This window comes from Callithrix jacchus, chromosome 11 (genome assembly GCF_049354715.1).
Source record: "Callithrix jacchus isolate 240 chromosome 11, calJac240_pri, whole genome shotgun sequence".
Taxonomy (NCBI): domain Eukaryota; kingdom Metazoa; phylum Chordata; class Mammalia; order Primates; family Cebidae; genus Callithrix; species Callithrix jacchus.
In genome coordinates this window covers 110,911,601-110,935,435 of record NC_133512.1, presented here as the reverse complement: position 1 = coordinate 110,935,435, position 23,835 = coordinate 110,911,601, and the positions used below count along the sequence as shown (strand labels likewise).

General features: G+C 38.8%; 1 long non-coding RNA gene across 6 annotated transcripts in view; it reads left to right on the top strand.

Annotated features, from left to right (window-relative positions):
- The window catches only part of LOC128928459 (uncharacterized), a 178,979-nt gene that overhangs the window by 48,637 nt on the left and 106,507 nt on the right, over positions 1-23,835 (top strand). The window contains exons 4-7 of one of the 6 annotated variants that reach the window (XR_008473474.2): positions 8,815-8,897; positions 9,302-9,361; positions 9,445-9,543; positions 10,707-22,191. The exons of 1 other annotated variant lie outside the window; for it this stretch is intronic. This is a non-coding gene — a long non-coding RNA (uncharacterized LOC128928459). Of the gene's footprint in view, positions 1-8,814; positions 8,898-9,301; positions 22,192-23,835 lie in introns of those variants that run through there. 4 more of the 6 variants (XR_013523779.1, XR_013523778.1, XR_008473473.2 and 1 more) reach the window with 4 other exon arrangements.

Here is a 23,835-nt window from a genome sequence, read left to right as displayed (position 1 = left end):
ACTGAGCTATCTGAACTGAACTGGAAATTTGTTTCCTGAATTGCAAAGGCTCTCTCTTCTGGATTCTCACCTCAACCGAGAATTGAAACCCAGAGTTTTTCTATCCTGGCTTCTCCGCAGCTGCCTTGAGTTGTTTTGGAGCTTTATTCAGGAAGATTCCACCCCTAAATTCATCATTGGAAATTTGAAGAATTTATTCATTTGGTTCTCAAGCTCCCTTTAGGTAATTTACAGCTTGAAGTAGTCTCATAAGATACCTTTCTGAGATTGATAAAGTGTACAAGGGAAACTAAGTTTCACAGTGTGACTGCATGGTCAGAACAAGTCTAGGTCACAACCTCTCAGCCTCCCCACCCCAGAAGGTCAGGCATCCACAGAAGGTGCTGTGGATGCATATGGGTCAAAATTGGAGGAAGCACACAAAGCTTACACATGTGACATTTATTAGAGGTTCCATAAATGTTTGCTGTCTGATTGATTGACGGGTTGAAGGAATACATGAAGTAGACAGTTTTTCGTGCTACCCAGATTCTTCCATGTCTCCTTCTGTGCCTAGTGTTGCATTCACTGTTTGCCTCACCTTTCACATAGCAGCACCTTCTGTGGATGCCTGACCTTCTGGGGTGGGGAGGCTGAGAGGTTGTGACCTAGACTTGTTCTGACCATGCAGTCACACTGTGAAACTTAGTTTCCCTTGTACACTTTATCAATCTCAGAAAGGTATCTTATGAGACTACTTCAAGCTGTAAATTACCTAAAGGGAGCTTGAGAACCAAATGAATAAATTCTTCAAATTTCCAATGATGAATTTAGGGGTGGAATCTTCCTGAATAAAGCTCCAAAACAACTCAAGGCAGCTGCGGAGAAGCCAGGATAGAAAAACTCTGGGTTTCAATTCTCGGTTGAGGTGAGAATCCAGAAGAGAGAGCCTTTGCAATTCAGGAAACAAATTTCCAGTTCAGTTCAGATAGCTCAGTGGCCACATACTGTATCTGATACATTCTAAGGTACAAATTTTAAGATCTCTGTGTTAGGTTTTATTTTACAAGAAATGCCATTGAGCAATTGCTGATGGCTAGGCCAGTGTGATACAGTTGATATTGCCCGAGTTGGGAAAACAGCAAAAGCATCATCATCAAAAGTTGCAGAATGACTGACAGCGGCTCAGAAGAAAATTTCCTGGAGAAAACAGTGGAACACTCTTTTAGCTCCTAGAAACCAAATGATTGCAGAGAAAGGGGTTATTCTAGTTCTTGGTGATTGCTCAAAGCTTAACCCCAAAGGATTTTAGTTCTTTTTGTAAATTTTTTAAAAGAAATATTGTATCAACAATATAGACATTAACAATATCAGGTTAGAAAGTAATCACAAAAGTGTCAAACTATGATCATGAAGTGTTAGGAATATATGTTAACCTGGGGTCCCCAACCTATGGGCCATGGACTGGTACTGATCCGTGGCCTGTTAGGAACCAGGCTGCACAGCAGGAGGTGAACGGCGGGTGAGTGAGTGATACTTCATCTGTATTCAGCTGCTCCCCATCACTCATATTATTGCCTGAGCTCTGCCTCTTGCAATAGATCAACATTAAATTCTCATAGGAATGCAAACTTATTGTGAGCTGTGCATGGGAGGGATCTAGAATGTGTGCTCCTTGTGAGAACAAATTTGCCTGATATCTGTGACTGTCTCCCATCACACTCAGACGAGATAGTTTATTAATAGTTGTGGGAAAACAAGCTCAGGGCTCCCACTGATTCTATATTATGGTGAGGTGTATAATTATTTCATCGTATGTTACAATGTAATAATAATAGAAATAAAGTGCACCATAAATGTAATGTACCTGAATCATCCTGAAAATATCATCCCCCACCTCCCAGTGTGTGGAAAAATTGTCTTCCATGAAACTGGTCCCTGATGCCAAAAAAGTTGGGGACTACTGCATTAACCAGTATATTTCATCTATGGTTTGTTTCACGTGTGTACAATGGTAATAAATTATAAAAATAAGTCCCTAAATACACATAATATAGCTTTCCAAATTGCATATAACACAATTCGAAGTGGTGAGACTACATTGTGCCATAGTTTAATAAAGCAGCATTTTTCCTTCTGGTTAGTACATAAAATAATGGGGCTGCTTCTCAAGTGATAAGTGAATAATAATTAATAATAATAATGATGATGAGGCCTCATAGGATCTGTGGTATCACATCTAAGGATATCTCATATAGTCTTCAAAAAGTTCTGAGAGAAATGCTCTTTATTTCAGGGTTTACAAATTACTCAAAGTAGAAAAATCAAGGATGTCAAACGTGCCATTTTAAAATTAACTGGTAAATTTAAAAAATCACATTAAAACAGGGTAATTCACTATTAGTAGCTATGGGAGGAAGGGCCAGTGAGCATGCTGGTAAATGGCGTGTATGGGAATTTTGGTTAACAGGCACCCATTCTGCACACAGCATCTGCACTGGATGGTTACATTTTCCCTGAAACGAATTCGAGATTTCCTCAGGTTGTGACAACTTGATGAGGAAAATAGGCCATTCCTCTGATAGTTAGTTAAACTCACCATCTCTCTTTTCTTTTTTTAAAGGAAGAACAAAGTTATTTATAGACCCTATTAATTTAGCTTAAATGATTCTAGCTGCTGGATATGTGTAAGCAGCTTTTTCCTCTTTTCTACTTAGAGTTGGCTGGAAATGTATTGGATGAAAGATTAGCAAAATGTATGATTTAAGGGCATCCATAACTGCCTCCACTGTCAGAATAGAAGTTCAGTTACCAGGCCACATGTAAAATGGGCAAATTCAGTCCTCTTTGGTAGGAGGTCAGATTGTTTGCTTGTGCTTACAAACACGTGGGCAGAGAGAGGCTCTTAACTTGAGAATGTCACATTGAATGGACTTGGAGTACACTCTTCTGTATTTTCAAGCACCCATAGTTAATTCACAGTAGGAAATTTTTTTAAAAAGATTTGAAGAAGATTTCCTACTGGGAGATTAGCAAAGGGATTATTTGTGGGGGACCACGGGAGGATTTTGTTTGTCCCCGGGTAACCAGCAGCCTCTGGTTAATGGAAGTGTCCATCGTTCAGTTTAATGGACCCAACCTGTGTTATAATAGAAATGGGAGGCTGTTGCCTCTGTGGTCCTAGGGAGATGGCAGACAGGGAGAGAATTTGGGAAACTGTATGGATTAGTGGCCAAATTTCCTTTCTGATGGTGGGATCAATTTGAGCTACCATGCCAGCAACCTGGTCAAACCACCAGCAGGCAATAATAGAAAATTACTTTTTTGGAAGCAATTTCAAATTTTCAAAAAAGTTGCCTCAGTATCACAAAAAAATTCCATTACATTTGAGGAAGTGTTATCATTTGCCATATTTATAGATTTCCCAATGATAGATACAGATTATATTATAGACAGAAAAAATAATTATAAAGCTGGAGAGGGAAAAGTTATTAGGCTGACGCAAAAGTAATTTAAAAGTAATGGCAAAAAACACAATTACTTTTACGCCTACATAATAACTGTTTCCTCTCAGGATCTATAATTACTTTTTCATCTATAATATAATCTATATCTATCTATAAGGTTTCTCTTCTTCTGAACCATTTGAGGACTTTGACTTTGAGCACAAGACTGATTCTACTACTTCTGGTTTAAAGGCAAGATGGTCCTGGCTCCAGGCTTTGCCCTTTCTTTCTTGCATGATGAGACTCCTTCGGGCTCAGTTCTGCTCCTGGTTCCCGTGGCCCAGCCTCACCTGAATTCAGTCCACTCCAGCACCCTGTGCTTCAGTTTAATAACCAGGTTATTTCTGGTTATGCTCCCTCCCTAATGTAACACTCAAAATTGGTCCCAGGCTTCAATCCCTGCCCATCCCTCCAGTCACCATCCCTGGGCTCACACCATTAGGTACTGCTTCCTCCTCCTGGTCCAGGATGCTGAACTACTTTTGCTAGACCCTCTCCTGTTTCTATATCACAGGCTGTTAACAGATTTCTCCACCCTGTGCTTCAGACTGAGCCTCAGCCCTCAGATGGCCCATTGCAGGGTTTTCAATACATGCTGAAACACTTGACCACAAGCGTGTATTTAATCATTTTTTCATTTCATCCATGTATTAAATGCCCACATCATTTCAACTTCTCTATTCCTGTGTGCTGGGATTTTGACCAAATATTTCTATACCATTTGTATAGTCTGCTTGATTGACCTTCCTGGGGCATCTGCTGTCAACCCCAACATATTGACCTGTTTCTGATATCCCTGCTCATCTCAGTGGGTGGATCCACATGATGGCCATGACTCTTTTCACCTTCTTTGTTTCAAAAGTGTAAAAATGGTTATGTCCCATCAAATAGTTCTTTCTTCTGTAGTTGGCAGACAAATATCACAGCTGGTTTGACCTCTGGTCTGGATCTTAGTTTTGTTACTTTCTAGTTGTGGGACCTATTACCTTGCAGCTGTTTCTTAAATCCTCTAAACTTTATTTTCCTTGTTTGTAAAATGGAGATAATAAGAGCTACCTCATGTTTTCTTGTGCATGCATTAAAAGAGATTAAAGCATTTGGCAAAGTGTCTTGCAAGTAGTAAATGCTTTATTCATGGGAGCTATTTTTTTATTTTTTCAGTTCAGCTGAAGTGATACCTCACTACAATTACAAAGAACAATGATGTGTGTTAAGTATAATAATAGAAATATGTAAAGTGTGTTTTGGGAACAAAAGTTCCTGGTAAAGACATGCTTAATTCTCTCTGGAGATAGAGTGGTGGAAGGTTAAACTCTAGAGGAGAGGTTAACAGCTGAGCTAGGCTTTGAAGGATACATAGTAGTTTGTCAGAAAGACAAGTGAGGGTAGAAATCACATGAGCAATGGAGCCTATTCAGTTAGACCAGAATTTCCAACTTTCACTATTGACATTTTGGATATGAAAATGATTGTTTTAGGTGCCTGTGCACTGTGGAATGTTTAGTGACAGCTCCAGCCTCTTACTCTACCCAGTAGCATCCTGTCCACATCACAGTGGTGACATTGCCAAGTGTTCTCTAAAGCCTTATCCTTTATTCTCATTTGAGAATTCTGAGTCAGGCTAATAGGAGATTGGAAAACATTGGGAAAGCTTCTTCGTTTTTGCTGCTGGTCTTGTCAGCTTCCACTTTCAAGAAAATGGGACCTCAGTTGGGTTTCCAAGCTCTGTTAAGCGACCGTATTTCTCATCAGCTATCCAAATGGTTATGTACTTATCCTGCTAGTATATATTTGAACCAATGATTACTGAGTATCTAGTATGTGTTGGATGCTATGTTAAGCACCAAGGACACAGAATCCTTCCTCAGCCATGGTTTGTGGTTGGGGCACAGATCCAGACATTTACTCACTTTTAAAATTCTTTTATACTCCAGTCATTCCTACAGAATTTTGTTTCAATTTGTGTATAATTTACCACCATAAATCATTCTTTAACTTGTTATTGCTAATCACTAACTCATTATAAGATTATAATTGTGGGTATAATTATCAAACATAAAATATTAATTGCACATGCCTCCATGGATTTAATAATGACTATTAACTTTATGCCTCCTCACACTGGCTGCTGTAGGCTCTGTGCCTTCCCCTTCAGACTCTTCAGGACCCTTCTGATCGGTGAGTTTAAGACACGGTGTATAAACTGCAGTCCCAGCAGCATGCATTAAATCTTTTTTTTTTTTTTTTTTTTTTTGAGATGGAGTCTCACTCAGTTGCCCAGGCTGGAGCACAGTGGCACGATCTTGTCTCACTGCAACCTCCACCTTTTGGGTTCAAGTGATTCTTCTGGCTCAGCTTCCTGAGTAGCTGGGACTACACACTCATGACTAAACCCGGCTGATTTTTTATTTTTATTTATTTATTTATTTATTTTTATTGAGACGGAGTTTCGCTCTTGTTACCCAGGCTGGAGTGCAATGGTGCGATCTCGGCTCACTGCAACCTCTGCCTCCTGGGTTCAGGCAATTCTCCTGCCTCAGCCTCCCGAGTAGCTGGGATTACAGGCACGTGCCACCATGCCCAGCTAATTTTTTGTATTGTTAGTAGAGACGGGGTTTCACCATGTTGACCAGAATGGTCTCGATCTCTTGACCTTGTGATCCACCCACCTTGGCCTCCCAAAGTGCTGGAATTACAGGCGTGAGTCACCACACCAGGGCTCATGTATCAAATCTTCATTAATCTATATCCCTTCTATTTCTTTTGCTTAACTCCCACATCTTTTTTTTTTTTTGAGATGGAGTTTCACTCTTGTTACCCAGGCTGGAGTGCAATGGCACGATCTCGGCTCACTGCAACCTCTGCCTCCTGGGTTCAGGCAATTCTCCTGCCTCAGCCTCCTGAGTAGCTGGGATTACAGGCACACGCCACCATACCCAAATTGCACCTATAGGTTGATCTGTTTTCTTTAGTTGATACCTGACTCTTTACAGCATTAATAGTCACAATTCCCCCTTCAATTCCTCCTGCATTGGATTATTGTTATTTGTAGCAACAACAACAGCAAAATATAAAAGTGCCCCTGTTTACACATTGGAGTGGCATGAGTCATGACAAGGTGACATCTGAAATGTGGGCCTGGGTACAATTTGTACAAGTGCATTCAACCATAATGATTGTAAATGGCTTGAGGACAACTCCATTCTCTAAATAATATCCATTGAGAATTATTGAATTACCACCCACTCTGAACATTAGCTACTTTACAAAAGGAAACACTTAATCTTCTACAATTGCAATGCAGAGAAGCCTAGATAGAGCAAGAAGGTTGTACGCATGTGTGTATGCGAGTGAGTATGTTTTGATCAGTGATCTGTTTGATTTCTATAGAGGGATGAATATGTAAATGTTTGTCTCATATCAGGTTAGTGATGGGACCTGTGGTTCTAAGGATAATGACGTTATATGAAAGGACATCCCAGATGCATCACTTTAGGGAATCTCTGTTGCCCATTAAGCCATGTTGTCTGAGTTCACAAAACTCATGTTTGTGTAAAATAATAGTTTTTACATTACCACATCTTGCTTTCGGTTCTTTTCTGCAATTTAGTAATTTGCTGCATTCTAGTTGGCAAAATGCGATTTATTTACGATGGTTCCTTTTACTTTCTTTGCAGTTTAGTTTTACCATTTTTCCATCTTGAAAATTGATATGAAACATAAAAATGTTTAGAGTTGTCTGACAACTCCCTAGGAAATGTTTAACAACCATTAATTTAGGAACAATTTTGCTTCTATAATTCATTTCTCAATTGGTTGTGATGGAAGTAATTGTCATATCCAAAGGGAGAATCATGACTTCAGGCAACAAATAAACATCTAAACTCTTGAGAAACAGTATTGTTTTAGTAGTAAATGCCCTCAGTTATAAAGAAAAATGGAATAAAATCAGGGAAGCATAATACCATGACAGAACTCTTTCTCAATAACAATCAAAGTTATCAGACCTGTGTATCATACACGTTAATAAAAGAAAAAGACTGATTTTGTGCTCGAAGTCTTTATTGCTCAAATGTTTGATTAGGTGAGTCCATACCTATGTATTATCCACACATTCATTGTACATGCAACAAAACCATTTTTACTACCAAATATCTAGTATTTCAGTGCCAAAAAATAAGTTACCTAATCTCTCTGAATTTTACTTTGTTATTTTCAGAATAAGGATAAATTTATCCACCTAGGAGAATTTTTGAGAGATCTAGAAAATAACACACAAATCAGGATATTCTTTATGGCTGCTAAATAAATGATAAGCGTTTATGCCTATTTGTAGATATTGTTGGCATATATTTATGATGCAAATCATCAGAAGAATAATTCTCCTTTGTTTTTGAATCACTTTGAAACCTATTGGATTACAAAAGGTAGCTTTATAGTTAATAATACTGCAATATCTTTTTTCACCTTGTAATATATCATAAAATATATCTGTATATATTTACAATGATACTAAAAATCTGACTGTTATACAAATTTAAATTAAAAAGTTGTTTTATTTATGTAATGCTCAAGTCATAAAATAATATACTTGTATATTCAAGTAATTAGTAAATTATTTCAAAAGTGTGAACCTTTTCTGGTCTACACACCTGGTTTCTAGTTGTTTGTGCTGTTATTACTTTTCTATTTAGAAAAATCTCACCAAGCATACATTCAACATCTACAATGAACAAGGCAATGTGAGAGCTGAAAAGATGAATGTCATATATTTGCATATGTAATATAGAAATTAATTGCTATTTGATTTCTCTTTAAAAAGTGAGTCTTCTCCACATTACTTTGCAGGAAAAATTCATTCAAAAGTCTGAGATTTAGCTGAGCATATGACCCACAGCTGGAAACTGTATATTTTCTAGCCTTCTTTGCTGAACACTTTCCTGAATTCAGGCCAATGGCATGTGAAAAGTGATATGTGCAACTTCTTAAATATGAACTGCTTTCTCTAGAATTCCTTGTTCACGTTCTCAAGCACAAGTCAGAGACCCTGGCTTTTGAGCTAGAAGCAGAAACAGGATGAGTCTGCAGTGCTTAAGTTTAGAGAACGAGGGTTGAGGGTGTTCTGTGTTTAGAGATATACATAGAAATCTGGGTGGCTGAAAAGTATTCTTCATGGCAGATACTTCCAGGAATGATGATATGGAGACTTCCCAGCTTCCCCTGCAGCCATATATGATTGTGTCTCAAAGTGTAGCGCAACAATATCCAAGGTGATGAGTTTAACTTTGGGATCATCTCCCTGGTGATGAGTTTCCTCTTCCCTTCCCAGTGGACCTGGAATACAGTCATGATCCTGAATTGCTCTCAACCACGTAGCTGAGGATGGCATCCCAGGAGATGGCAGAACAACAGGTTAGAAAGCACTTGGATTCTTAAATGATCTCATGAGGACAGTTGTCCCATTCATCCTAGGTGGCTCACTCTATTTTTGGGTATCTTTGTTACATTACTTAATCTATTCAATAGCTAACATGAGTCTTTCATGTGTGTATAATGTTTCCCTGTTTCAAAATACTTTTAACCATATTTCCTTATTTAACTGATTTTTTTGAGTACCTAATAGAGGGGTCAGTCCTTATCGTAGACTCAGAGAATACAGATATGTATCAGATACTTATCAATGATAGCAGGTAACTGAGGAGGGGACAAGGATATTTTCAGGATTAACGAAATTTGGGAAGACAGGCAACGTGGGACTTGAAGCACATGTGCTGGAGTTTGCTTGATACAGAATGATATCTACCTCATTTCCTTAGATTCAGCGGTTCTCAACCTGTGGTCTCCCAACCAACAGCATCAGTATCATCTGGGAACAGGTTAGAAATGTGTATTCTCAGCCAATCTAATCCAGATCTAGTAAATAAGAGACTCTGGGGCCAACAGTCTGTGTTTTAACAAGCCCTCCAGGTGATTCTGGTGCATGCTTCATGCTAAAGCTTGAAAATCACTGCTTTAACCCTCATCGCATCTCTGGAAGCCAGTCAAGGAAGTCTATAAGGTACCCGTTTTATGTAGGCAAGAACTGAAGTTTAGAGGGGCTGGGCAGTTTGCTTGTAGTGCCACAGGTAGTTAATGGACACCTGTGTCTTGGTGAAAGTTCATGTTCTGATCTAAATCCAAGGGACTGGATCAACTTTCTCAATTCACTATCTAGAAGATTGGATTGGTTTCATATACAATATCTCTACACAGTGGCAGCAAGGAAGTGAATTTTAGACTATAGGTGGAAGGTACAATTGTTGTTTCCTTCAGGTAGAGAAAAAAAAAGGAGTTTGCTGGAATTATCTCCCTTTGGGAATCAAGTGCTCTTTTCTCAATTGATTAGGTGTGCTTCACATTGACCCCATACTGAGCAAAAGTGGACCCAGGGGCCTGTCTACAAAAATCTATTTTCCAGTGTTAAGATGGTCTTGTCAGTATAAAATGCCGAAGAGGCCCTTTCTGTGCAGGTTTATTTGGCCACAGTGATCTAGCTGTTGCCCTTTATGTATTCCTAATTGGTGGTTGTCCAGGTGGCATCAGTTCAGAAGCGTCATACTGGAACATTACTATGACTGTTCAGAAGGTTCCCGAAGCAGAGGTTAGAGACAAATTTCCTCATTGTTTTCTTGCTGAGATAGGCGTAACAGGCAAATCCTACAAGCTAAACTTATTTTTTTTGAGATGGAGTCTCACTCTGTTGCCTAGGCTGGAGTTCAGTGGAGCAATCTCAGCTCACTGCAACAACCTCTGCCTCTCAGGTTCAAGTGATTCTTCTGCCTTAGCCTCTCAAGTAGCTGGGACTACAGGCACACACCACCACATCCAGTTAATGTTTGTACTTTTGGTAGAGACAGGGTTTCTCCATGTTGGTCAGGCTGGTCTCGAACTCCTGACCTTGTGATCTACCCGCCTTGGCATCCTAAATGATGGGATTACAGGCGTTAGCCACCGTGCCCCGCCCCCCAAGCTAAACTTTTATCACAGACAAGGTTATCCTGCATAAATAAATATGTGTGTATATATTATATACACACATATACATATATATGACAAGCAACATTTCTCATATTTTTAAACTGAATGAAAATGTCAAGGTTGTCCTATCATTGTACAACTTATGTTGAATTAACGTTAATCATTTTTTTCATTTCTAATATTTGTTTTTCTTTTAAAAAGCAGATCGGGCAGACCATAATTTCCTCACTCAAAATGATGACTCCAATTTTCAACCATTGTGCTTCTTTATAACATCACTTCTGTGGGTTTGTGTAGTTATAAAGCAATGATGCTATGCTGCTACCTGTGTTGTCAGAGGTAAAACCGATCTATAATTTAGATCTGTTAACATAACTTGTTAAGAGGGGTATTGTGGAAATAGATTTTTCTATATACAGAGAGACACAGGGGCATATGCAAATCCTATTATGCAGAAGCTAGTGCTTCTGCAAGACTTCTGAGGAAAACAACAACAACAAAAAACCTGCCAGAAGGACAAGGCCAGGAAAAGAAACACCAAAGTATTAGCTGAGATTTTGAATCCAAATTGCAATGTGAATAGTGATTATTCTGGATTGCAAGGTGGATGCTTTAATCCAGGCTAGAGACATACTCATGTTCTCCAAACATGTAAGCGTTGCCCCTTTCACCCTTAGTGCACCCAGGAATCTCATCCCTCCATGGGAGAACAAGCTGATTGATGAGAGGTACAAGTAAGAATCACTGGTATCAAAATTTAGAGTTCTGCTAATCTTGGTAGGATGCTTTCAAGAGGAATTTTCTTCCAAGTGCAGCTTCAAAGAAAACTTGCCAAGAAGAGAGAGCACACTCAGACAGGCTCATTGTAGAGAAAGCGCTACACTCAGGCACAGGCAGCCAATGACTTGTTCTTTCTCTTGACCCCGACCGCTTCTTGGTAGAGGATTGAGGACTGGGTGATGGTGAAAACTCCACCTATGCTTTCTCAATATCAAAGTAGCTGTTCTGTTTGGAAAACTCTATGGAAGAGGCATCACATCAATTATTGGTGTCTTGCAAATGAGTGTCCTGATCAATAGAATTTTTTACTTTTCCACTTTTCTTAGGACCCAGAAGATACTCATTTATTTATTCAACAAATCTTTGTATTTGAGCCCTGTATACCAGAATAGGATTTGTGGTTGCAAAGATCACCAAGAAACAGTTCTTGACACTGAAAAGCTCCTTTGCCCTTCAAAATACACAGTATTAGAGGAAAAAAAATCAACCAAATAACTTGATCAAAATGGGAGGAGAAAGAGAGAATACCTCATTTGCCATGGCTCTAGGATGGATGTTCTCATTTCCGTGGAAAGCAAACACTTTAGGACTTCAAGCTTCCTGCTCTGAAAGAGTGCATCGAATAAACTCTGTCAGCTCCTGTGTTTCCAAGATACCTGATGCTTTTTGCCTTTGTTCTTTGTTTATCAGAGCTGACCTTTTCTTAATGATATTTTACTGTAACTGAGGTTCATGTGGCATCAAATAGTACAATTTAGAAAAAATAAATCCCGCGGGACTTTCTTGGTAATTTTTCAGTGGTTTATTAGAATTTTAAATACTTCAGAAAATGGACTTTAGAAAACCCACTTGAAAGAGAAAAAATATTGACCTTTATAATAAATTGATACCATTATAAAAATATACCCTAGAGAACACTGGAAATGGTCCATTTAGAGTCGGACACTAGCAAAATAAGCTCTTTAATGTATCTCATAAATATATTTTAGAGGCCTTTCAAATGGTGAGAGAGGAGTACAGGACAGTTTTTCATCCATAATCATTATTTTTTCTCACCACAGCTACCCATCCAATATAATTTAGACATGACATTTAGATAGAAGTGGGAAAGTTTCTATTTCCCATTTCTAAACACAGGGGTATGGACAGTATCAATTAGATTCTATTTATTGTAATAACGTTGATTCTAGCAGAGGTTACACAGATGTAAGAATTGTGCGATGCTCTGTTTCTGGAAGAGTAGTCAAACGTAGCATGGAAAATGATGGCCATTGCAATTGCAGTTTTAACACAAAAATAATATATTGTCTTTTTGAATATATGATAAAGTTCGTGGTTTGAGATTAAACAGTTCACTGTGAGCATATAGGTGTGGAAGAAGAACCAGGATCCCTAACAATGTTCTCTGCCTCTGCACAAAATGTCTGGAAGAATTGTTTCTGTGATTCCTCTCTGTTTTAATCCCTCTGAAATCCTTGGTTTTGGCTTCATGAGTGTGTACTGGCTGAGGGGAGTCAAGTTCATACTCTGAGTATGGATCGCCCCCAAAATAGGGAAGATTCAAAGGATCAGCACACAAGTAAGAATGGGGTATTAAGCAAAGAAAAAAGAGCCAGGGAAATAAGTGGGTTTGTTATAAGGCTGACAAGATCTCGAGTCAAATGTAGGTGAAAAGATAAGATTTTAGTCTGTTCTCATGCTGCTAATAAAAACATACATGAGACTGGGTAATTTATAAAGAAAAGAGGTTTAATTGACTCAGAGTTCCACATGGTTGGAAAGGCCTCACCATCATGGTGGAAGGCGAATGAGGAGCAAAGTCACATCTTACATGGAGGCAGGCAAGTGAGCTTGTGCAGAGGAACTCCCATTTAGAAAACCATCAGATCTCATGAGACTTATTCACTACAATGAGAACAGTATTGGGAAAACTGTTCCCATGGTTCGGTTTTCTCCACCTGGCCCCACCCTGGACATGTGGGGGTGATTACAATTCAAGGTGAGATTTGAGTGAGGACACAGCCAAACTATATCAGATAGGAAGCTGTAAAAAAGTAATCCCCAGATCATAACAACTCATCACAATGAAGGATTATGTTTTACTCACTTCACCAGTTGTGGTTGGTGGGAGGTCAGGCATCACAGAGGCACTCTTCATTCAGACATAAGGAAGCAAGAGCATCTCATTGTCTACCCCTTATAGTCACCATGGCAGGGGTGAAGAGAGCTGAAGAGCCAGTCATCTGCTCTTAAATACTTGGCTCAGGTGGAACACAAGTCTTTTCCATCATTGTCCATTGAGCAGAATTAGTTAAATGGCCCCATTTGCAAGGGTAGGAAATATGCATGGAAGTTTATGGGCATGGATTCCTTCTCTACAAAAACAAGTGAGCAGCACATGTTTCTGCCAGGCTGTTTGAATGATGATCTACCATCTGAGAGGTTCTATGGCTGAGCCACCAAGCTCAGAGGGGATGTGGAGGGCTTATCATGCTGGCAAGTTACAAAGCTGTTGCTTTAGACTTGGGTTAGCCTGTGCTTGTATTCATGGAATTGATGCTTTTGACTGTTCTCTTGGTTCCCAATTCTTGCTTTACCTGGGAAGCTGCTGTCTTCTCTTAACATCACTACTGTGGGTCAGATTGGTAGGAGGCCACACACCATCAAGCATCTGTTCCTAATTTATTTTGCTGATGATACTGACAACAGCAGGAGCAGAGGCAGTCAGTATATTTGTATGTGGCATTTCTTTATCATGGTCTCCCATAACAAAGGTATATTGCTGCCTATGACATGTTCAGTGTAGAATGAATACAACAGAGTTCAAAAAGAAGCCATTTTCTTCTATACCTGCACTTCAGTAGTCAGGCCTATATTTCTATTCCAGAAAAATGTATACTAACAATTGCCCATATTATTTTAAAGGAGAGTTTACCATAAGCTGGTTCCACTGGTTCAGCATCTGCATAGTCACCTCCTTGCTGTGGGGAAAAAACCGATTCCATGCCAGGGGACCTTGAATGGTATCTCTGCCTTCAGCTCTGGTACTCCAGAAGGCCCAGTAGGTCCCCATTCTTAGGCTGAACCAGGATTTGAGCTCCTGTTTACATTGGTTGGGCAAACGTCCATCTACAGGTAAATGAAAGGGCACAGTCAGGTTCAATGATGATAGGGAGTGACTCTGGAATACGTGGTATCCATTACTTCAGCATATTCTGACCAGACCTGTGCTGGACTCATTCACAGATTGCAGGGACAGAGCAACAATGGATGACCAAGAAAATACTAAAAGGGTTGGGCTGCTGAGAATGTCATCAGCAGCATCCATGCAAGAACATTGCACAACAACAGAAGACAGTGCCAGCAGCTTTTGTTAGGGCAAGAGACAACAAATTTAGTGTAGATAACAGACTCAGAACATCAGGCACAGTTGCCCTCTGCATAAATGTCAGTCTCCTTGACATGGGCCACTGGCAGCCTGATTGGGACCTTGGCAGATACTGGCATCCTCCGCAGTGCTTGGCAGGTATAGAGGGTTGTGCTTTTGGAGGGCACCAGAAGTAGATTTCCTGCTTTTGTTCTGGGCAGAGATAGGAAACTGGATCCATAGACAGCAGAGATGGGAGAAATAAAATGGCCTATACCAGCTGGGTGTGGTCGCTCCTGTCTGTAATCCCAGCACTTTGGGAGGCCAAGGCAGGTGGATCACCTGAGGTCTGGAGTTCAAGACAAGCCTGACCAACATGGAGAAACCCCATCTCTACTAAAAATACAAAATTAGCTGGGAGTGGGAGACAGAGGTTGCAGTGAGCCAAGATTGTGCCACGGCACTCCAGCCTGGGTAACCAGCAAAACTCTGTCTCAAAAAAAAAAAAAAAAAAGAAAAGGCCGGCTGGGCGTGGTGGCTCAAGCCTGTAATCCCAGCACTTTGGGAGGTTGAGGCAGGTGGATCACAAGGTCAACAGATCGAGACCATCCTGGTCAAAATGGTGAAACCCCGTCTCTACTAAAGATACAAAAAATTAGCTGGGCATGGTGGTGCATGCCTGTAATCCCAGCTACTCAGGAGGCTAAGGCAGAAGAATATCCTGAACTCAGGAGGCAGAGGTTGTGGTGAGCCAAAATCGCGCCATTGCACTCCAGTCTGGGTAACAAGAGTGAAACTCCATCTCAAAAAAAAAAAAAAAAAAAAAAAAAAAGACCTATACACTATATAATGTGTCAAGCAAGAGGGCTGAGTCACGGAGCACACCAGAGACTGCTCTTATGATTTCCAGAAACATCTCGGAGAAATCCAAGGAGGACTGGAGTTTCTGCAGAGGGGCTGCAGATATACAAAAATACTTGTTGGCCTATGAATAAGACCCAGGACTCCACTGAGATACAGGCATCCAGGTGGTTCTTTTTCAAACTTTTGTTCTTTAAATATTTTGTTCAGTACTAGTTGAACTAAATTCAACTAAATTTACTTTAGAAAGTCAAAACTAAATTTCCGTGAATAAAAGTTATAAACCTTTTTAAACTTCAAAACAAGGAATTTGACATATTTTATGTAATTATAACATTTAGCTAACATTTTGTTTACGTTAGGCATTGATGATGTGTAATTGTTTTGATCTTAATGACTTTCTGGGAGTCACCTGGTGCCATACACATTTGTAAAATTAAAGGAGTCCTTTATTTTTGTAGGCAGCCCGGCACTGACTTCTGAGAGTGACTCATTGGGATTATAGCATGGCGCATTGTTGAAATACTCACCAGAAAGGAGTGGCCTCAGTGGCAAGTGTGATGTGTATTTTCTTTTCACATTTAGTTAGAACTCTTGACTTTGAAAAAAGTAGAAGCAATTCACATTTTGCTAGTTTTTAAACTGTATATGTGGAGCCCTGAAGATCTGGCACTGTATTTCTAATGCTGTCCAGTAACATGTTAGCTCTCCTTATGAATTGGTGGCTTCAGCCATTATCTGGTTGGCCCATTTTTTTTTTTTTTTTGAGAAGGACTCTCACTCTGTCATTTAGGCTAGAGTGAAGAGTGCAATGGCGTGATCTTGGCTCACTTTAACTTCTGCCTCCCACAGTCAAGCAATTCTTCTGCCTCAGCCTCAGGGACAGCTGGGATTACAGGCACGTACCACCATGCCTGGATAATTTTTATATTTTTAGTGGAGACAGGGTTTCACCATGTTGGTCAGGCTGATCTCAAACTCCTGACCTCAGGTGATCTGCCCACCTCCCAAAGTGCTGGGATTACAGGTGTGAGCCACTGCACCTGGCTGAGGATGGCCCACTTCTTCACTGAGCTCTGGTGTGATTCTATTCTTCTCTCCAGCCTTCTAGAGACTGAGAAGAACTGTCACATACATGAAGGTAATGCCATTGAACCACTATGAACAGATCAATTGTTTTGGATAGATTTTTAGCATTGAGGTCTGGCACTGTTCCTTCTGGCTCCTACTGCAGCTTCTCTTGATTGACTTTCTCGCTCAGTCCCCAACTGATAATATTGCTGCAGCTGGGTGATGTGAAGAGACAGTGGAGTAGAGATACAGGCTATCTGTAATTGAAACAAAACCACACTGGACCTGTAGCTGACAGGAAACACAACTAACACAAGAACTTTTTTTGTAAGCTGGTGAGATTTGTGGTGGACACTGTTATGCAGTGTGACCTAGCAAATATTGGCTAATGTGCATACGATCTCTCTAGAGTGGAATCCAGCTCACATAATAAAAATGGTGATTCGGGAAATACTGAGTGGCGTAGAATACAGATGAGGTTGTTGCCTTATTTCATGCAAAGCCTGAAATAAAAGTAGGCAGTCATGACAGGGTTGTGAAGCTTGTATAAATGGAGCAACTAATCGCAGAATTTCATTTCATCCTCACCCTCACCTATCATTTATTTGTGGAGGGCTTGCTGTGTGCAAGGCACTATGCTATGTTGCAGATGGTAGCTGTCCAAAGAGTCATAGGATATAGTCCATGACCTCTAAACTTTAGAATGCAGTTGGTGTAAATATGATGATACTCATATGAGGGTAGCACGTGAACTACAGAGAAGATACATGGCATAGGAAATTTGAGAAAGCAATTTTTATTTTAGATTAGCTGTTAGGTTAATACTGGAACTTTACTTAATTCCAAGGCAGAGGCTGTATTTTATTTTGATTTGTAACCCCCAAACAGTGGAATCTTGGTACTGACTTGAGTGAGCCAATGATGCATGTCTCTTCCTGACTCTGGGTTCAGGATATCAGATGATAGTTGGAAATTAGTCATGGTAGGAGTATTTATATCACGAAACAACAAATGGTAAAAGTTAGGGCTTTTAAAAAATGTTTGAGCGGCGGTGTACCAATATGTTTCTGCCTCCAATGAATATGAAATACAAAGAGTTGAACAGAATTGAATTTTTCCCATAGTCAACTGGAGATTTTGAAAAGAAGAATAATTTCAAAGATGGTTTTTGGGATATATTAATCTGGCATTGATACTTAGGAAATGCAAGAGTAGAGAAAGTCTATGTAGCCAGAAAACAGTTATGAGCCTCTTAAAATAATCTAGGAACAAGGAACTAAGGAAGTAAACTTGGATCGTGGTGGTACAAATAGAAAGGATGAGATGAATTAAAGAATCTTTTAATGAAGACTTTAATTTTGGCAAAGAAGTTCAAGGTAAATGGCCCTTAGTAGATACTCTTTAAATACTTGTTGAATTAAATTGAATTCAAGAAGAACTTACTTCCAGAATTTAATTCTCTGTTATTTTTCTTTTCTCCTGTACTCCTGTAGACTTTTGTTCATTCTCTTTGACTTTTATTTGCTTATACATATTTCTGTTTTTTATATATAGCTCTCTTTTTCTATTATTCTTTCTTTCTCTACTTCAGTCCTAGAATAATTAGTAACCAATCGCCTTACTAGCTGCCTAGAAACCTGAATAATAAAATCTCTTGGTAGATGAGTTTTATATGTGAAGTGGTAGATCTATTTCTGCAAAGGAACAGGTAATTTTTATTCTCCAACACAGGTATTGCAACATTGAGGCTATTTCTGGATTGAAAAATACTTCATGCTTTCTACATGCTTATTTGGCTTACTTCAGTAACATTTTATAGATGAAAACAACAAAATGAATGATATATGAGTCACCTTTAAAACTTCAATGTGCCTGTCAAATTAATTGTACCACCTAAACACCAAATGCTTTCCTTTAATTGAAAGTCTTATAGGTACCTCCCTCAGCATATGCTATAGTTAATGATCAATTGTTACCATAAATGATTTAACATTTGTATACACTTGAGATGACATGGTCATAATTCATGGAAATGCCAATCCTGTGAAGTAAGCACAAACAGTGATAAATGTGCTGCCAATTTCTATATAATTACCCCAGATCTATCATGCTACTTTGGTATGTTGAAATGCATTAGAGCATAACAAGTGTGCACCATCCCAGTGATCAATATCCTATTTCAAATAAAAATGTTACCGTATAATTATCGTGTTATTCTTTCTGATGATTTTCTACTGAGCTATGCTGCATTTCAATTTAAGAAGTAAAATCACAGAGTGCCCACCTGAATTAGAATGACTACACTGTTAGTTCATGATTAGCACATGGCTGACATGTGCAATTTTAATTTAGACATTAATTATGGTTTGTGACTTCACTTACATTTAGATAATTTAATTTGTCCACTTGAAATAGTCTCTTCTGGCTGGCTATATTTCACCCTAAATAAATCTTATACTCTGAGACTTTGCTCTGAAAATGTGTTCTTTTAGTTTGTTTCTTTGATCTTTTCTTCCCTCCTTGCTGTTTGGCTGTGCTTTCTCTTTCTTGGTTCTGTTTATTTTATTTTGCTGAGGTGATGGTGTTTTCTATGTCAAAGATTGAGTTCATTTAGGAAGGACTAGTAATTGTACAATATAAAACGATCTCTCTGTCAGGTAAAACGACTATTTTTGAACAGTCAGATGCCTTAAAACATTTCTGATAGTTTCTAGAAACAAAAGAGGGCAAAAACCTTTTGGTTTTGCAGGCTTTCCAGCTTAATCACATCTTTTTAAAGGTGCAAAAAGGTACACCCTTGGCCATGCTCGGTGTCCCTGAAGACCCACGACAGGGAGTAACCAGTAATGTGTCTGAAGCCTGCTTCTGGTTTGCCCAGAGCTCCGGGTCTGATGTCACCCAGTCGTTGGGTGCCCTGGCAGAGTACTCAGCAATCACATCTCAGGGCTGCTCATTTTCTCATTGCTGCATATGTAGTCTCGTATTTTAGAAGTTATATAACCTTATTTTCTTTTTGGAAAAAAATGAGCATCCACTGGGAGACAGTAATCTAGTAAAGATTTTTAAAAACAGGTTAATTCATGGTCTGAACATCTAAGGAGAAAAATTGTGACCGTTGGAGGAAACGTAATGCAGGAGGGAGTGAGAAACCTAGGAAACTTCTAGGATGGTTTCTAAACCTGTGGGCTGTCTTTGGATAACAGTGTGTATGCTCTTCCGAGGTCTATGGAGAAGCAGCTGTACCAGTGGTGGCAGCAGGATTTCTCTGCTGTTCTGTGACCTCTCTTAGACTAATATATTCTTTTGAGCCTACATCCAATTGATAAGAAACTAGACAAGAAAACACGCAGGCATGCCCCTAGGATAACTCTGGAGGTGCTTTTCAGGACATCCCAGCTTCCAGCCTCCCTTTCCATGTCTCTGTGTCTTTGTCTTGTGATTTCTCTGGACCTTTTCAAAACTTCATGGTTAACCAAATTGATTATCTGAGTTTTCCATTCCCCTTTCCATCACTTTCAAATATGAATTTTAACTCAGGTCTCTGTGACCTCCTCAACCAATGTCACCCCTCATTCCATCTTTTTTAGTTCCAAACCTACTGACTGTCTTTCTGTACTGTGTGTTGACCATGTTCCATCCTGCCACAGAGCTGTTGTCCAAGACTAAGCAATTCTTTCCAGTTTTTCCCTTGTTAATTTCTAATCTTCTTTCAGATAAATCTTGGTTCAAGTGTCAATGCTCACGAGAATCCCTTCCTAATCTCCTTGGCCACGGGAAATTCTCTTACCATGTCATCAGGTTTATATGTTTAATTATTTGGTTAAGAGCTTCCCTCTCCACTAGATTGTAAGCACCACAAGGGCAGGAATCATGGCTGCTTTATTCATAGTATCTGTTAATACATCCTCTTCCCTCACTCTGTGTGTGTGTGTGTGTGTGTGTGTGTATGTGTGTGCGTGCACACGCACAGGAGGATAAAAAATGGCAAATATCGATATTAATAACACAAATAACTTTCTGATACAATTTCAAAACTTCTTTTAAAAATGACACTTAAAGCTTTATAGCAGCACATTTAAAAAAATGGATTGTAAAAGCACTTTTCTGCATGTTCTCTTGTCGAATTCTCACAACTGCCCTTTCTCCATTTCAGAGTTAAGGAAGGTGAGATCAGTTAAGGCAAGAAACTCTCAAGGGTAGAATTTGAACCTAGAATGTCTCAGTTCTAGGACAGAGCACTTTCTATAACACAAAACTGCTTTCATTTCTAGTATAATATTTTTTAGCATATTTGATTTAATTAATATTACCCAAAATATTTTATTTTAAATGCATTTATACTTTTCTGTGATATGTGTAAATTTTTATTTTAGTTATGCTGCTTTTGTGGGAAAATGCTGTTAGAAATCAATAAAAAAACATGGGTATGTTTATCTGTATTATTAATTTAAGTGAAATTTTTTATGACAGCACTACAAACTAACATGCCACAGCTGTTTCTCCATTACATAAGATGGAGACATTTTGCTTTTCATCTAGAGGTTTTCAAACATCCATATGTTGAGTATTTTAGCCCTAGCAGGCATATTATGCTATTTATGAAGACAGAAGGTCTGAAACAGAGCCAGGCATTTTTTAAGATGAATTTTATTAGAGAAACAAAAAGCTATTGGTAGTATTGGTCTTTATTCCCCCTTTGTGGGCAAAGGAAATTCACAAAGCAAGAAGAACGTTAATCATTCCTTCATAAACACTGAAACTACCTATGACAGTCTTTCAAAATTATCTAAATGTACTCAAACCAGCCATGTTCTTCCTCTGATCTTCCTGGAAATTCAAGGAATAAAATGTTATACAGGAAGCCAAGTTCCTGGTTTGTATGTTTTGCTGAAGGCAGCCACTCTCCTTGCTACTGCAGGTCTATCCTCTACCCATGAGTGTTTGGTGCATTCTATCCTAACAGTTTTCTGAGGCTGGCAGTAATTATTAATCTCTAAGCAAATAAGCCTTCCTTTGTGCAGTATGTTTCTTACAGTAATTAAAAGCAAGGGTCACATATTTGAACACTAAGAAAACAACAGCAGAGTTTTACATTTTGCAGAGAACTTATATTAATATCATCTAGCTTCTCACCATCCATTGCAAATTAAAATAATTAGATATAACTCTTTGTAATACACATTTTCAGGGAGAATATAGGGTGAGAGGATATTTTCTACACTATTTTGTGTGGGTACACAACTGGCATAGACTTTTTGAAGGGTAGTTCAATAATTTATTTCAAAAATTTTAAAGTACCTATCCTTTCATTCAACAAATTCATATTTAAAATTTATGTCATGGATGTTACTATCCTTAGCAAACTATTAATACACAGTAACAGAAAACCAGATCCTCCATGTTCTTACTTATAAGTGGAAGCTAAATGATGAGAACACAGGGACAGAGAAGGGAACAACACACACTCAGGCCTATTGGAGGGTGGAGGGTGAGAGGAGGGAGAGGATCAGAAAAATAATTAATGAGTACTAAGCTTAATACCTGGATATCAAAACAATCTGTACAGCAAACCTCCATGACACAAGTTTACCTATGTAACAAACCTCCACTTGTGCCCCAGATCTTAAAATAAAAGTTAAAAACAATTAAATTTTTAAAAATAAATAAAATTTATTTAAATAAATAAAACTTATTTTTCTTACCTATGTACACAAAAATGAAAAGCAATCCAAATATCAGTCAATAAAAATAGGTATAATAAATTATGGAAAAATTGCAAAGAAATGTTGCTAAATGAGAAGAATCTAAATGAGAATATTATATATGTGGAATATTTCCACTGGGTGTGGTGGCTTATGCCTGTAATCCCAGCACTTTGAGCGGCTGAGGCGAGCGGATCACCTGAGTTCAGGAGTTTGAGACCAGTGTGACCAACATGGAGAAATCCCAGCTCTACTAAAAATACAAAATTAGCCAGGTGTGGTGGTGCATGCCTGTAATTCCAGCTACTCTGGAGGCTGAGGTAGAAGAATCACTTGAACCAGGTAGGTGGAGGTTGCAGTGAACAGAGATCCTGCCATTGCACTCCAGCCTGGGCAACAAGAGCGAAACTCTATCTCAAAAAAACAAATTAACAAAAAGAATATTTCCAAAGTATAGGATATATATGTGTATGCTTGCATATGTGTAGATATATGTACATATTGTAGTAGTGAAAAGGCTGCCTGGCATGACTAACTCTATTTTGCTCCCTATTCCCCCATGGTTAACTGCCTTTGCTTATCTTTGCATGTAGGCAGGGCTAACTATGAGAGGAACTTAGCTTATTGTTTAAATGATACCAGTACCTTCCTAAAATGAGACCCAAGGAGATAAGGAGGTTTGTACACATAAGTAACAATGTTGTATTGAGGATTTGTGGGAGTGTTGTGACTCTCCAAAGATGGAGACATTTCCTGACTGCTTCATACCTTCACTGGCACCTGGATGTCTCTAGTCATCAGGTGCTTCCTGATCCCAATCACCTCCTCTTTCCCCTGCCATTAACATAAAAAGGGCCTGAAATTTGAACTGATTTAAGATGGTTCTTGGAGGACCTTAGTCTGCCATCTTCTCAGATGGGTCTCTAAAAAGTTACTTTCCTTGCTCCAGCTCCTTGTCTCTGGACTTACTGGTTGACATGTCATGCAGTGAGCAGAATAAGTCTGGACTCAGCTGCAATATGTGTAGGAAATTTGTGATAAGATACTTAAAAATGTTTAACGGTAGTTGCATCTGTAAAGTGAGAATGGGAAGAGAAAATTCTTGTCTCTTTGTACTCTTTGCATTTTTCAAATAAATTCATGTATGACTTTCATAGTAAAAGATTATTTAAACGAAAAAATAAAGTACATTGAGAGTCTTAAAGTAAGATGGCAGTAAGTGAACTGTGTTTGATTTACCCTCTGTCATTTTTCTGTAAATCAATAGTCTATACTTAAATGTAAGACCTGAAACTATAAAAATCCTAGAAAACAATCTAGGAAACACGATTTGGGACATAGGCTTGGACAAAGAATTTATGACTAAATCCTCAAAAGCAATTACAACAAAACCAAAATTGACAAGTGGGACCTAATTAAACCAAAGAGCTTCTGCACAGCAAAAGCAACTATCAACAGAGTAAGCAGAGAACCTACAGTATGGAAGGAAATACTTGCAAACTGCGCATCTGACAAAGATCTAGTCTCCAGAAGAATACTAGATATTCTTAGT